Source organism: Callithrix jacchus, chromosome 2 (assembly GCF_049354715.1).
Source record: "Callithrix jacchus isolate 240 chromosome 2, calJac240_pri, whole genome shotgun sequence".
Classification (NCBI taxonomy): Eukaryota; Metazoa; Chordata; class Mammalia; order Primates; family Cebidae; genus Callithrix; species Callithrix jacchus.
In genome coordinates, this window is record NC_133503.1 from 61,329,555 (window position 1) to 61,345,437 (window position 15,883).

Consider the following 15,883-nt stretch of genomic DNA (forward strand, 5'->3'; position numbering starts at 1 on the left):
CACCCACATCCGGCCTGACTAATTTTTTGTATTTTTAGTAGAGACAGGGTTTCACCATGTTGGCCAAACTGGTTTTGAATGCCTGGCCTCAAGCAATCCACCCATCTTGGCCTCCCAAAGTGCTAGAATTACAGGTGTGAGCCACCACACCCGGCCAGAAGGGACATATATTAAACAGTTCTGCACCAGGCTTCATGCTAAGGCTTTATAAACATCAAGTACTACTTATATCCATTTTGCAGATAAAAAGACTGAGGCAAAGTGGACCCAAAGCTACAAACTAGGCAGTGTGGGATTTTAACTGGGGTCTTAAATGTGCTATTCCACTCACTGGGCAGGGACAGCCCACACTATATGCTGGGGACCAAGAGAGCTAGCTGGATTCTGCCCCAGTTCTACCAGAGGTCTAACTGCATAACCTTGGAGAAGTCGTGGCCCCGCTCTGTCAGCATAAGTAATGCAAATTTTCCAAGCCAAAGAGAATTTCTGCCATGGAGCGACACTGCCAAACTAGTGCACACACTTTTCCCGTGGCATGTGTGTTCTTGACACCTCTGACCTGAATCTGCTCATGCCTCTACCATCAGCCATGGGTACTGCCAGCCAAGGCCCAGGCTGCTGCTGGGGGTGGGGGTGGGGGGTTTTATGTCTTGAGCATGAGAACTTCTGCCCAGGCAACTAGGGTCTTGGAGGCTGGGAAGTCAGTCATGTGGCACAGGGATGGGGTGGGAAATGGCCCTCCATGTAAGCTTGTCCAGCCCACAGACCACCCAACCCCAAGGTGGGCTGCCTGATGAAGAGAGTGGGGCCTTCGGGCTGGCCTACTGCTGCTGCTGCCAAGTCGTGTAACTTGGGTGGGTGGCAGACACAGACCAAAGCACCTGGCAAGGTCAGGTGCTCTTTCTCCCAGTGCGGCCCTTAGCTCCTCTGCTGCAGACAACTGCTTCAGCCCATGGATTAGTGAGATTTGTTCAGAACAGAGTTGGTCCACCCAGTTCTTTTTCAATGTTTTATTTTCCTCCTGTAGCCAGTGTCCACAGCCCTCAGGATCCTTTACAGTTTCTGAGCACAAGACTCCAGGCTGCCCACATGATTTCACCCTCTACAGCCAGCGGCCCCACCTTTTGTCAGAGGCTGCTGGAAACTGCTTTGGCTGTGAGTGCTGAGGAGGGTGGTGCCCTGAATCAATGGCTGACAGGTAAGGGGATAGAAAAATCCCAACTCCCTTGCCCTGATTGGGCAACTCCAAGGTGTGGTGCACACCATCCCCAGATCCCCATGGGGTTGAGCCAAACTGCCCTCCAACAATGTCCAACCATTGCTTGGCTTCCTGCCTGTCCATGTCCCTCTCCGCCAGCCCCTTATCAGTTTTTCCTGGGAATACATTGCCAAAAAATCACCTTCATTCAAATCTTTGTCTCAGGGTCTGCTCAGGAAAACCCCAAACTAAGATAGTTAACAACAAAATTTGTACAAAAACCCAGACTTCCATTTCTCATAATGCTGTAGATCTAGCAACCCTTGGCCCATTCCTACTTGACAAAAATTAGCTGGAGCTGCATAGAGGCCACCCAATACAGATGGAGTATATGTTCTCTAGTTCTTCTCATCCACCACACTGTCTACTGTCCCCCAACTGGCCCTTTCAAACCATCCCCATTCCCTGTCTGTCCCCAACAAGCTTATAGGTTTACAAACCCTACAACATTATTCAGTGCTTAACAAAATGGGCTCTGGAGGTGATCAGATTAAGTTCACATTCCAGGTTCACAAATTACTAATTGTGCAACCTTGTATAAGTCACTTAAGCTTTCTGTCTCTCTGCTTCTTCATGTGAAAAATGAGTATATACATGTACCTATATGGTTTCCTCTATAGATGTTATAAACTTCATTGAGATACTGCATGTAAAGTATAGAGCACATGATAAAAAGTCAAGAAATTACTAGTATTTGTCCTCTTGGAGCAGGTGTGCCTGCCACAATCTGACAGCCCATGCCCAATGATCCAAGGTTCCCTGCCAGTTCCTCACCCCTCTGGAGGGGATGGCCCATACCCCAAGAGATGTGCACTGACCACTCACCTCTTCCCACTGGTGAATATATCAAATGAGGTGGGAGAGGTATAAGAGATGTAAGAGGCTGAGGATCTTCAGAAGTGGATAATGTGAAGGGCCTGGTCAGTCTTGTAGACCTCCAAGTCGATGCATGTCTCCACAATGAGAAAGATGTAGTCCACAGGGATGGAGGAAATGAAATCTACCATGAACCAGCTTTTCAGGTACTTCATCTTAATCTGCTGTGAGTCCAGAATGATCTCTGTGTTGTCCTCCACCACGATTCCTGTGTGGAAGTTGAGGACCAAGTCAATGAGGAAGAATGTATCTGACACCACATTGAAGACAATCCAGGGTGTGGTGTTCTCATCCTTGAAGAAGGTGATGACCACAGGAATGATGATCAGGTTTCCCACCATCAGCAGAAGCATGGTCAGGTCCCAGTAAAATCTGCCCAGAGACACAGGGGTCAGTCACCAAGAGAGAGAGGACAGGTAACAGATTAAGGGAGGAAGGTCTGAGGGATAGCAACTGGGAGAGAGAAGTCTTGGGAGGTTCCAAGGCAGGAAGATAGGCACAAGGGTAACAGGGCAAGATGTGGAAATTTGCACAGGGAATGACATGGTAAGAGACTCTTCATTCACTAAGGATACCCTCTGTGCTGCCCTTCTGTGAGTTCCCCAGGCCCCCAATGACAAGCTTCATCCTGCTGTCCCCACCCCACAGTGAGAGTCAGGCTGAAAAGCCAATAAGTCACACTCAGAGAGAAGCAAGAGGCTGCTTTAGGAAAAGAAGCAGCTCACCCCACACCACCCCAGGCTCAGGCTAAGCTGCCCCATTCTCCCTGAGGGTTAGCTGTGGCTTGAGATGGGCTGCCAGGGAGACATGCCACAGACCATGACGAATGAGCAGGGGAGGTGCAGACAGGAAGCAGGTGCCTGGGAGGCATGAGGCCCAGGCTTCAGTCCCAGCTTTGTCAACATGCTGTGTGACATCCGGTAGGGCCTCCCTACTCTGGGTCTCAGTTTCCCCACTGTGCAATGAGTCCTATCATTCTGATCTGGCCCTCTCCTACACTGGTTCTCTAGCAACCTCCTTTAGTCCAACCACTATAATAAGAAAATGTCTAACCCTCTCCTTCCCTCAGAGGCTTGCATCCCAACATGGGAGTGTGAAGTGGGAGAGAGAACTTCAAAAGCAGAAGAATTAATGAGGGGATTTCAGGCACCAGTGAGGTACCACTCAATGCCATAAAAAGAGACCAACCCAGGGCTTCCAGAATCATTTCTCCTAAGGCCTCAGGCACCTTCAAGTCCTTCACAGAGGGAGCCTCAGGGCAAAGCCTCGGAGAGGTTTAGCAGCATGAGAAGGAGGCACAACACCAACTTACAGGTCTATGCTGGGTTTCTCCCAACTCACCAAGCAGGGGGCCTTCTGGAGTGTGAAAACACCATGGATAGCCAAGACCCCAATCCAGAAGGCTTGGCCAATTATTCCCAGGGACCAGGTACCACCCATCCTAGGGCTGTCCCCAAGACCAAAAACTTGCACTGCAGAGCTGTTTCTTTCTGCTGTTAATTTAGACAGTTACACAATGCCAGATAAAGGTATTAAGTCAGGCAGAAATAAGCATGTCTTCTCCCAGGAGAAATAACCTTTCCGCCATCTTTGATTCTTTACTGCAGGGAAGCCAGGAGGAAGGAAGTGAGAAAGAAAAAGATAAGCTTTCCTCGAGTCTTCATACGGTCCCACCATAGACCAAAGTGCCCCTGCCTACACAGTTCCAGGTTTGCAAAGAAATTACTTCACAGTAAATTGTCTGTTTGTTCACCAGACTCAAAAGTGAGTCAAGGAGGGGCTGTAAATCAAGGAGGGGGTAGGGGCTGTGAGTCAAGGAGTGGGTAGGGCTTCTTTCACTGAAGGTAGGTGAGATGGCTGTCCTACATCACCCTGCATGGTGAAGGGCAGTTTCTACAGAGTCAGCTTCCTGCAGCTCTGCTTAAAGCCAAGCCCTTCAGGGCCTCAAGATAGGGCCTCATGGGGGATAAGGCCGGGTGCCAAGAGGCCAACTTCATCTCCTCTCTACCCCCTGACCTACCACTCCTTCCTGTGGTCCCAGTACCTGTATGCCAGCTGAGAGAATCCAGCTAAGGCCTGAGGACCCACCCTCAGCTTCACACTTCACTACAAAGAACACAGCACATCTGCTAATGAGTCATGGACCCCAGGAGAATGGTTTCAGCATCTATGGGGTGCCCTAGAGCCATGCACACTCTACCCAGCCACATGAAACTCACTCAAAGACAACTGTGTACACTCATTAGACACCACACACAGGTATCCCCATTCACATGCACAGGGCACAAACACCCCTCTATACACTCTGCTGTCATCTCTTTTCATTTAATCTCTAGGGAAAAACAAAAGAAAACAAATTTTTAAAACTGTGCATAGAAAGGCCACTGAAGGCCATGTAGCCCTCTGTACATAAAGCTAATACACCCAGGCTGGAGGAGTTTCTAAAATTAACAGAGCAGGTGCAAGGCTTCTGGGAATGCTGACTTGGACAGGCCTGTCACTGCAACGGGTTTCTATGCTCTCCCCAGATCTAGTTCCCTCAATTACAGTTCAAATATGAGACAGTACTGAACAGGAGAATGTTTGTATTTAGTGGTCTTCATAAAACCAAATTGCATAAAGCAAACATACCCATTTCCTCGCACTCTGACTAATGGTTTCATTCTTCAGCTTCCAGAAGCTCAGGGATATTTCCTGCACTTGATCTCAGCTGGGGTCGGGGTCCTGGAGCGTTCTTCCCCACAACCCACTACCCCAGAACATTGGAGAGCTGCTGGAGAGACAGCATAACATGGTTGGAGGAGAGAAGGGCCCTGGAGCCAGCCAACCTGGGTTTGATTCCTGCTCCATTGTTTACTAGCAAGTCACTTTACCATGCCATGCCTCAGTTTTCTTATCTGCTCAATGAGGATAACCACAGTACCTGACCAGCAGCACTGTCATAAGGAGGAAATCAGTTGATTTCTGTCAAATACTCTGACCTATGCCCAACTATATTATGAAATGAGTAAAAAAATCATTCAAATACATAAATTTGCAGGAAAGAGGTAAGATAGGGGAAGATCAAATCTCCTAGAGAAGAGCCAAAGCAAAACATCTGTTGGGAGTGGGATCACAGAGGAGCCTGTAATAGACCCAGGAGAGCTGATAGCAGGAGGCAAGGGCTAGCTTACAGAGTCCCCATAGCAATCAGATGACAGATCTATTTTCCTCAGCACACAGATGCCCTCACCTCCAGAGACTCATGGTGTGGTCAGAGGACAAGGCTTGGATAGAAGACAATTGGGCAATGATGTAAGAACCATCCCAAGGAGCCCAGGTGTCTGTAGAAATGGGAACCCAGTAGCTTAGAAAGGTGAGCCCAGGAAAGTGCTTCTGGAGGAGGTGAGAGGAATTGGATTTTGGAGGCTGCCCTTTACCTCCTGGACAACTTTCCTTACTCCTTGCCAGATACTTGCACAGATCTCCGAAAGCCAAGGCCTGCCAGAGCCAAATGTGGCGTTCAGCACCACAGACAGTGCCCAGCATGCCCGCCAGCTAGGTTCAGCGGGTTTAGGCAGGGGAAGCTGGCAACCGCTTTTGCACTGGCATGCTTAGCTTGCTGGCCTCTCTTTATTTCTAATCCTGCTGTCTGAAGCATCTCAAGTGATTCCTTGATATCTCTGGGCATTTTTATTGGGAGCTCCTGGTGACTGAAAATACTTTATTCATAAAGACCCCAAAACACTTCACATGTATACAGTACTTTGTGTTTTCCACGCATTACCTCATTTATCCTTTACACCAGCACTGTGGCTGCTATTATTTTACAGATGATGATCTTGAGGCTCAGAGAGAAGTGTCTTCCCTAGGCTAGACAGCTAGTAAGGGACACAAGCAAGATTAGGAGAAGTCTCTGGGACTCCAGAGTTTGAGTTATTGGGGTTGTGGGTACCCTAGGGGTATGTGGGAGGCAGACATGCCTTTCTGACAGTTTTGCATCACCATAGAAAGGCAGCCTACCACGGCAGGTGCAGCCCCTGCCCCAGAGACAAAAGAGAAGAAAAGACTCCAAAGAGATCTGGGGGCCCTATGTTCCTGATGTTAGGGCTGCCTGAAGTAGAGGAAGTAGCACACCTCTCAAGTGCTAAAGGCACCCTGGCTATCTGCAGTCAGTCATGGTTGGACATGTCCTATAGAAGAGAAAACGAAGAAAGGAAGAGCAACATTTCCAAAGCTTTAAGCTGAATGCCCAATGATGCCTTATCATCCAGCCACCCCTAGAATCACTCATGAATAAATCTCAAAATCCAGGGTGTAAATCCATGCTGGTGAGTGTCATGCCCTGGCAGGGAAGCAAGGCACAGCCATGCTCAGATATCCTGGAGTTGGCACAAGAAGGGGCCTGGTCTCTCCAAATCGTCCAGCCCAGTGCTTTTTAAATTAACAGGAGTCCTGGGCAGCAAGGCACCAACTAGGCTCTGCAAGCCCCAGCCCAGGCTCAGCTCCAGGCTCCCAGACCTGTCTTCTCTCAGTCCTTACTTGGACCAGTGGGTCCACCCAGGCAGGTAGCCTCTCAGCAGGAAGAGGCAGAGTATAGGCTGACACTGGAGGGGCAGGTCCCATATGCAGAAAGAATGGGGGATGGCAAAAAGCCAAGCAATTCATTACACTGACATCTGGAAATTTCATGTTTTAGTGTAAGAGGAAGTTCATAGCCTCAAGGGATCTAAGGAAGACATGATAGGAGGGGGTTAACCCTGAACTTAGGGACTCAAGGACCAGATCAAGGGCCCTCTCCTTCCCTGGAGGCCAAAGAGGACAGAATGAACAGTGACAGAATAAAATTAGGAAAAGTGGAGGTCCCACATAGGGATGACCTCCTTCAGCCTCTTCTTGTACACACACACCCACACTTGCCTTTGAGGACATATGCACATATATACATGCTTGCACATGTGCACATGCACAAACACAGACATGAGCATGCATGCACACATGCACACACATACAGACATGCAATACCATGAATACATTTTTTGTAAACACACTCTTCTCTTTTGCCCTCCTACATGCATCCATTTTCACACATGCATACTTTCTTGCATACATTTTGGCACAAATGATATCCATTGGGACTCCTGTCAGCTGGAAGAAGAAGAATGTCATTGTTTTGTCATTAACATATTTTCCACCTTTCAAACTACCTTTTCAACTCTGACCACTGAAGCCTCTGCACAGCCTGAGCCTTGGTTTTGGCTCTCCTAAAACACCATGGGCTCCTGGAGGACAGGGGCCTTGTCTCAGACACCCATGTCCCTGCAGTGCTGACTATAGCCTGTAGGTCTCCATGCTTTCTCCCAGGTGAGCAGCACATTCAGTGCCATTTTGCGGATGGCTCCCACTCAGCGCCACTCCCAGCACCAGACCTGCATTCTCACCTGCCTGCAAAATGCAGCCATCTGGAGGGCCAACTGTCTCCTACAGCCAACAAGTCCAGGGTTGAATTCAGCATCCTCCTCTTCAAAGCTGAATGGCACAGTATGCATTTCAATCATCTAGGCTCAAAACCTCACAGCCATCACTTACTGCTGCCTCTTACCTCCTACTCACCCCTACAGCAACACCCCCAGAAGTCACCATGTCTAGTCTAGCTGCATCTGTGATGGCTTCTACATCTGTCCCTCACCTGGAACTTTGCCCCTATCTCCTTCCTGGTCTCCAACCTCCATTCTATTCCCCTCCAACTCATATGATCTCTAGTTTATGTTTCCCATTCCCCAGGTTTTCCAGACACAGCAAAGATCCTGTCCAAGGTGACAGTGAAGACAGTGAGCCTGGAGGAAGATGGCAGTCAATACTTGCTGGGCACTTACCATTTGCTAGGCACTAATCTGAGCATCTTATCTGGATTACTTTATTTAATCCACATAAACAACCCTATGAGGTAGATACTATAATTATGCCCATTTTACAGATGAGGAGACTGAGGTACAAGAAGTTGAGAGATTTGCTCTATATGGTGGGCCAAGTATTCAAACCCAAGAAGCCTGACTCCAGAGGCCTACTTTCTAACCATGCTACAGAAACATCAATCTGGCTGGTGGTATTCTATTACTCCTTAACTCTGTGCCTCTCCCAACTCCTTGTCTCCCTCCCAGCTCTCTCCCCTGTGCTCTCTCCCATGGCACCTTCATCCTTAACTTCTTCACTCCCAGACCCCTCTGCCTCCCCACTTAAGTGAACCCTAGTTGTGTCCTAAGGACTTCACTCTCCCAAATCCCTCATACCTCAGGGTCAGGGGTGAGTCAGCACCCTCCCCTCTCCTTACTGCTGCTACCTCTTACCTGTGGTAGAAATGTCTACAAGACATTTTGGGTATCTTTGTCATCTGTTGGCCATCCTTCCAGCATCCATCTGCCACCCTCAAGGACCTTGGCAATGCTGGCACCTGGTTCACAACCTCCCATTCCACTCCAAATCCTGTTGTTCTGGGTGACTTCTACTCCATATCATCGACCCAGACAACATCCTGGCCTCTTGGTAGCTTGCCTCCCTGACTCTAATAATCCCACCTTGATGGTCCATTCCAAAGTGCACCCTTGACCATGCCACCACCTCCAACTGCTGCATCTCTGCCATCCTCTAGTATTCCTTGCCCTGCTTTCCTCCTGGCTCTTCTATTTAGTTGTGCTGCGCCTGTTCTTCAGTGCCCTGGGAATATCTAGTCTGCCGACTCCTCTAATCCTCCCATCAGAACTCTCCCACATCCTCCCAACCACCCCCTACCCCAGACATGATGGTCCAGCTCATCTGCCTCTTTAAAACCAGTGCCTTTAACTTCCATGCCCCTCCTTCCAACACCTTTATAAAATCCCAGCCCACCATCAACCCTTTGCACATTCACATGGGGGCCGTGTAGAGAATCCCACAGCCTCAGAGCAGTCCTACTAATATCCAAGTTTCTTAGCTCCTCGTGCCTCAATATCCTCATCACAGTCTCATTAGCGGCCCTCACTTCTGTCCCCCATCCTTCCAGGAGACCCTTGTAAATGCTCCTGCCCATCCCCCACAGCTGCCATTTCAAATTATTTCCTCTCTCCCCAAAACTCTGAAGCCACCACTTTTTCTGTCAGTGTCAGCAGGTAACACCACTTTCTATACCAGAGAGAAAAAAAGCCACCACAGTGTCCCTTTCCTCTTTCTGCCACCTTGCAGTATCTCCCCAATCCCATCTCTTCCTCCCAGTCACAAGAGACTCAGTGGCTCTCCTACCTGTCTGCCCTCTTGATACCATCCCCGTTTTCCTCCCCAGGGACCTTAATCTACAGAAAATTCCCTCTCTCACCTATCTTTTCCATCTCTCCCTCTCTCACCTATCTCTTCCATCTCTCGCTCTCCACTGATCCTTTCCCAACAGCATTTCCTTTGAAGCTCTCAAAACTTAAAAAAAATCCCTCCCTGAACCCCTGCTGTCTTATCTCTTCCAAGGCTCCTTGAAGGAGGTGTCACCATCCCCACACTCTGACTTTCACGTCCCTCACCCACCGCTCCTCTCCACTCCACTTGATCTTAGCCAAAGGCTGAGAAGTGATTCTGCCATCCGCTACTCAGCACGTCACCAATATGCACCCTGCTGCTATATCCAATGGTCACTTTCCAGTCCATTTCCTCCCTGGCCTTTAGCATCATCTGGCCCATAGATCATTCTGCCCTGCAGACAGTCTCCTCTGTGGCTCCCCAGGTGGCCCACTCCACTGGCTTGTCTCTGTTCTTTGCTGCCTCTCCTTTCCCTTTCCTTGAATGGCCTCCTTTTCCTCAGCATGGCCACTCCATGTTTTTGCTCTGGGGCCCTCATCTCTTTCCCCATCTATGCACTCTTCCCAGGTGACTTTACAGACCCACATGGCCTTGTTATTCTGCTGCCTTGTAAACCAGACCTCTCTCTTGAACTCTACAGTCATGCATTGACTTGCTGACTATGTCTACACCTGGATGTCCCACAGGAACCTCACCTCTGCCATATTCAGACAGAACTTCACAGCTTCCTTCACACTCATGTGCTTCCAGAAAATGGTACCACCAGGCACTCAAAAGCATATCATAGAAACTTCAGAGTTATCCTCAACTCTTCCATCTCCCTTGCCTTCTAACACTTCTTCAAATTGGATCCAAAGTGTCCCATCAAGCCACCATGGGGACTATTCCAACAGCTTCCTAGCTGAGCTCCTGGCCATCCCAGGACCTCACATGCCTCAGGGATAGGGCTGGGGCCAGCACCCTCCTCCAATCCACTCTCCACACTTTGCCAAGCTCCAAATCCTTCTGTGTTCCCCACCACCCCCCAACCAAAATCCAAATTCCTCACTGTTGTCCCCAAGGCCTTTCCCAGTCTGGACTCTGCCTCTTTCTCCTGCCTTGAAGCTCCCCATTCCTCTCCTTGCATGCTCTGCTGCAGACAGACTCAGCAGCCTTTGGTGTCCCCAGTGCATGGTGCTTTCTTTGCCTCTGGGCTTTCCTACATGCTGACATCTCTGCCTGGGACTTTTCTTCCCACTTGTGCCCACCTATCCCCCTTGGTTCACAGGAGGCATCACTTCTCCTGGGAAGCTTTTGTATCCTAGAAATCTGGTTAGCTGCCCCTCACAGGCACTGCCCTCATATAGTATTCATCATGTTATAATGAAACTGTGTGTGTGACTAACTTGCCATCAATGACTCTCTGAAGTCAGCACAGTACCTTTTATATGATAGGTCCTGATAAATAATGTGAATGGGTGAAAACATGCAAATGAGTGGATGGGGGGGTGAACAGATGAGTTCATGCCATGTGTGTCTCAGGAGTGTGTGCCAAAGGCTGAGTGGCATGGAGCCCAGCAGAAGCCACGTGACAAAGGCAGCCCTCTGAAACAGACTCCTTCCCACCAGGTTTTCACAAGCATCCGATGATCAGGCAAGAACTTAGCACATCCAAACCCCAATACTCAAAGCAACAGCCCTCAGCAGGCAGCCCCACCCAGTGCTGATAATCACAGTGGAAAAGTGACAGAGAAAGAGTGGAGGCATTGAAAGTGGGGGATAAGGCAGGTGAACAGACATAGTCCAGAAGAAACAAGGGGCCTGGGGTCTCTGACAGGATGGGATAAGAGAGAGCTGGTGGGGGGACCTTGTGGCTGAAGACTGCAACCACGGCTGAGGCTGAGTTTCCAGCCTGAGCTGTGCAGGTGGTGGGGGCAGAACTAACCACCCATAATAAGCCTCCTCATTATGGGTATGCCTCCTTGACACCCCCCCAAAACCACCTCCACCACAAGGGATTTTAAAGGTTCTCCTTTCTTCCCAAATAGGCCTAGCACCGAGACCCAGAAGCCCTGGGGAAGGGATGAAGGAGGCAGCTCCACTGCTCTTCTGGAGTACCCCTCAATTCCCCCAACCAGACAGACCTAGGATGAGTCTTACAGCTCCCAGCTTTGAGCTCCCCAACGGCAGAAATGATTTTTCTTCCCTTTTCTAAGATGGAAACACACAGCTGGGCAAGGGGTGGGGAGGAGTCTCAGTAACATTATCTTTTTGTTAAATAGCTGGATGGATGGATGGATGGATGGTTGGATGGACAGATGGATGAACAGTTGGATGGATGGAAGACTGTTGGCAGAGGAAGAAAAGACTGCCAAAAATAAAACAAAAAAAGAATTCACTAAATCACTAACACTGATGATTTCTAAGTGTGGGATTATGTGACTTTGAGTTTTTCCATTCCACCTTTCTACTTTCCCCCGCTTCCCCGTAACAGGCAGATATTACCTTTATAATCAGAAACATTCATCTACCTTTAAGCAATGGCCAGCACCCTTTGCTGTGAGGAGTCCTCTAACATGTGTCAGGAGACAGAAACAACTCTGGTCCCCAGACAGCTCCTAAGTCATCAGCAGAAATATGTGGCAGTCACTGCCATGACTGGGGCAAGGTCAGGATGAGAAGACATTCTGGAGGAGGTCAGTGATGAAGATGGAGAGAGGGCAGTAATCTGAAGAGCAAGTGTAATAGGCAAAGGAGGCTAGCTTAACATCACATGTGTGCCAGCCCATGACACACACATGTGACACACACGAAGATGCCTTCCCTGTCTCCCCTCCAAACACCTTGATAACTGTTTGAAAGCACCTATTACTCCCCCTCCACAGTCCATACCTGTCTAGCTCCTCTTTACATTTTCCAAGGCAGAACCACTGCTAGCTTCTTCACCATCCCATACCCCAGAAGAAGCTGCCTCTCTGGTGGTGGTGGGGAGTGTTTTGCCACAGAGTGAGCAGGAGTTCTCCCTGCCTGTGTCCTGCGGCTGGCATCTTAGTCTCCCCACCGTACCCTCAGTATTGAAATCACCTCCCACAGCCTTCTTGAGTCAGGATGGGTGCTCAGCTGCTCAGGTCTCTGGAGAAAAATACACCCCCACCCACTGCCTCCATCCTGCCCAACCTCCCCTCACTGCTCTTCCCTGACCCCAGGGTCTTCCCACCACAATAGAAAAATTTCTGTCTTCCTCCCACCCCACCTGGCCACCAGGGCTCTATTTTTAACCCACCTCAAAATCTCTGACTCAGAATCACAGGCTTCCAGGTAACTGCTCCCTTGGCTGCCAAGGGCTGCCTCAGACACAGTCCAATTCAGAGCCAAGGGCATCTGGGGCTTAGTTACAGGTGAGTGGTTTGGATTTGGGTGTGCCTTTATTTTCCAACTTTTCTATGTTTATCAAACTTGAGGAACAAAGTTGGTTTTATCTGTTTTGTTTTCTTAAAACCCAGTGATGACCCTTTACCCCTGTCTTTTCTAAGGTATCTCCTTACCCTGGGCTGAGGTCCTGCCTTCATGATGCAGTGAGAGCTGGCCTCAGCCTCTCCCCAAGGAGAAGGCAAGCTGTGGGAGGGCTACAGCTGACCTGGGCTTCTCTTCTTAATCTGCAATCCTTCAGCCATACAGCGCAGTGCACCTCACACTGGAATGTACACACACATCACCTGGGGATCTTTCTGAGCTGCAGATTTGGTAGACTTCAGTTGACATGGGGTGGGGCCGACATCTGCACTGTTAACAAGCCCCCAGGTGATGCTGAGGTTGCTGGTGCAGAAACCCCATTTCTGCACGGCCAAGCTATAGCATAAATATAGTGGTTAGGTGCTTTGCTATGAGGCCATGGGCAAATCATTTAATCTCTCTGAGCCTGTTTTCTAATATGCAGGATGAGGATGCTAAGCCCCACCTCATAAAATTCTAGGAGGATCAAATGAGATAGTATTTGCGATATGCAGGACTCCATGTTTAAATCCCCTTCTACGAACAATCCCTTCATGGAAGTCATCTTTCTCTCCCTGAATTTCCCCTCTGGAGTCCCCTGCTATGAACACTCCCTTCGAGGAACCCTGTCTTCCCCTCCTAAACTCCATCTCTCTCTATTTCCTTCCACTCAGCATGGAAGCTGCTTTCCTCTCCTGGATTCCATCCTTCTGGATTCTCTCACTCAGTGTGAGTTAACTGTTTCTTTCTCCTTCTCCTGTTTCTCTCTAAATACAAAATAATAAATAAATAAATATTTACAATATGCTATATGGCATAAATACTCAATTCAAGTTGGCCATCATCATCATCATCATCATCATCATCAACATCATCATTATTCTATAGCCATTAAGATGCAGGTCCTGGCCTGAGAGCTAGGAGGACCCTGAGAGACATGAATTGATCCCACCTCAAGAAGCCTTCAGTCTAGAGGATGGACAGAACCACCCCACAGGGGAGCTGAAAATTCAGGCCAGCTCCATGGGCAGATGGAGCCATGAGCCAAAGGAAGGGAATAAGAGGGTTGATGCAGAATCTCTGACTCTGTCCCATAGGCTGGGGATGGCCAGAGGGCAGGAGAAATTCAGCCAGGCTTGCAGAAAGAAGCAGGGGACAGCATGGCCTGTTGGGTACTAAAGCCTCAAAGAGGAGGCAGGCAGGTGCCCAAGTAGGTCCGCTGGTCAGGAGACAGCAGTGTGGCTACAGCCAAGGGGTCACAGGAAGGAGGCTGATGCTATGCAGTAGATGGTGTCCAGGTCAGGGGCCTGAGAGTCTCAAGTTCTAGTCCCATCTCTCTCTCTAACTTGCTGTGCTATCTTGAATAAGTCCCTTCCTCTCACTATCCCTTCCTCAGTTTCCCCATTGGCACAATGCAATGATGGAGCTAGACATCTCTAAAGATATGCTGCATTCCATGAATCTCTGCAGTGCAGAGGCTAAAGAGGTCAGCCAAGGGCAGCCGGCCAGATCAACAGCTCACTCATGGAAGAACATGCATCTCAGGGAACCCTGACACCTCAGCTTTCAGCTCTGAAGAAAATTTTGGAGACCTCCTGCATGCCAGCTTGAGAACTCAGAGCTCTTCCAGGGTACATGAGGGGCTGGGAAGGTTAGAGAGAAAGGGAATTCCTTGAGAAAGGGACTGCAACCACACCTTCTCAACAGCACAGTGAAGACAGGCTTGGGCAAAAGAAACACTTTGAGATAGAAACCCATTGTTTATCTGATAGGCTAATTCCTCCTCTGGAGACCCTACACTTGTACATGAAGAGACACATCAGTGAACAGGTACATGCACGTGCACACATACACACTCAAACTGCAAAGCAGAGGACATCTGCTCCATAGTGCTCCAAGCCACCCGGATACATGTTCCCTCAGGCCAGGGCCTAACCTCTCTGTGCTTCACCCAGCTGACAAGAACACTGGGGAAAATCGGGGAGGGAACCAGAGGCTGGAGACCTCAGTCTAGCTTACAAAAATCAAAGAAGGCTCTAACACCACTCCCCCAGGAACCTTCTGCCCTCCCACTCAGGAGATTGGAACAAAAATAAAGTATTGTTGTGGAGTAGCACAGGAACATACCCTCTAGGGAAATTAGGTGGGAGAGCTCACCTGCTCAAGCAGGAAGGCACTGCCAGCAGTGGGAGGAAACGAGCTTGAGTGGCAGCACGCAGCACGAGAAATGGGGAAATGGATGTGGGGCAGAACTTCTTTTTTTTTTGAGATAGGATCTCACTCTGTAGCCTAGGCTGGAGTGTGGTGGCACAATTTTGGCTAACTGCATCCTCAACCTCCCTGGGCTCAAGCCATCCTCCTGCTTCAGCCTCTGGAGTAGCTGGGACTACAGGCACACACTACCATGCTTAGCTAATTTTTTCTTTCTTTTTTATTTTTGGTAGAGATAGGGTCTTACCATGTTGCCCAGGCTAGTCTTGAACTCCTAGGCTCAAGTGATCCTCCTGCCTCAGCCTCCCAAAGTGCTGGAATTACAAGAGTGAGATGCAGTGCATGGCCTGGGGCAAAACTTTTTAAGGCAGGTAGCACTGGTCATGGAAGGGGCTATGAGGGAGGCCATAGGAAGGCTTTCCCATAAAAGGTAGCTAAACACTGACTCCAGGAGGGTCTAACTGCCCCCTTTTGATGGGATGGAGCTTGACTGCCAGTCAAATGACAAGGATTCACTGGGGCATCTGGGGAGACAGCTGGAGGGAACACGCTGCTTTCTCTCCAGGAAAACACAGTCTAACAAGAAGGTGAGTGGGGATCTTGTTCTCTGAGGTCCCTCCTGACCTCAGAATTTTATGATTCTGACTCCTTTCAACCCACAAGGAAAAAGAGGGGGTAAAACTCCCTGGAGAGGGAGGCCTATCACCAATGGGCTTGGATGTTGGGCTAGGAAGGCAGGATTTTACCCCAAGCTCTGGGGAGGCACTG

At 49.3% G+C, this 15,883-nt stretch overlaps 1 pseudogene across 1 annotated transcript in view; it reads right to left on the reverse strand.

Moving 5' to 3' along the window:
* LOC103791184 (potassium/sodium hyperpolarization-activated cyclic nucleotide-gated channel 4-like) overlaps positions 1-15,883 on the reverse strand; it is a 61,160-nt pseudogene that overhangs the window by 20,617 nt on the left and 24,660 nt on the right. Inside the window, exon 2 of the transcript XR_013532720.1 lies at positions 2,084-2,506. The product of XR_013532720.1 is annotated as a potassium/sodium hyperpolarization-activated cyclic nucleotide-gated channel 4-like (transcript). The remainder of the gene's footprint in view (positions 1-2,083; positions 2,507-15,883) is intronic.